We start from the raw sequence: 357 nt of genomic DNA on the forward strand, positions 1-357 counted from the left end.
ACAAAAAAATAAGAAAACAGGAAGGGGGCCAACACTTTTTCACACCACTGTATATATATATATATATATATATGACTTAGTCATAAAGTGTTAAGAACAACGATAGTTCACCCAAAAATTTAAATTCTGTCATTAATAACTCACCCTCATGTCATTCCAAACATTCCAAACCTTCATTCATCTTCGGAAGACAAATTAATATATTTTGGATGAAATCTGAGAGCTTTCCCTCCATGGACAGCAAGGGTCCTACCACGGTCAAGGCACAGAAATGAAATGAGGACATCATTAAAATAGTCCATGTGACATCAGTGGTTCAACCGTAATTTTATGAAGCTACGAGAATACTTTTTGTGC

The sequence above is a fragment of the Sinocyclocheilus anshuiensis genome, unplaced genomic scaffold (genome assembly GCF_001515605.1).
Source record: "Sinocyclocheilus anshuiensis isolate Anshui unplaced genomic scaffold, SAMN03320099.WGS_v1.1 scaffold478, whole genome shotgun sequence".
Lineage (NCBI taxonomy): Eukaryota > Metazoa > Chordata > Actinopteri > Cypriniformes > Cyprinidae > Sinocyclocheilus > Sinocyclocheilus anshuiensis.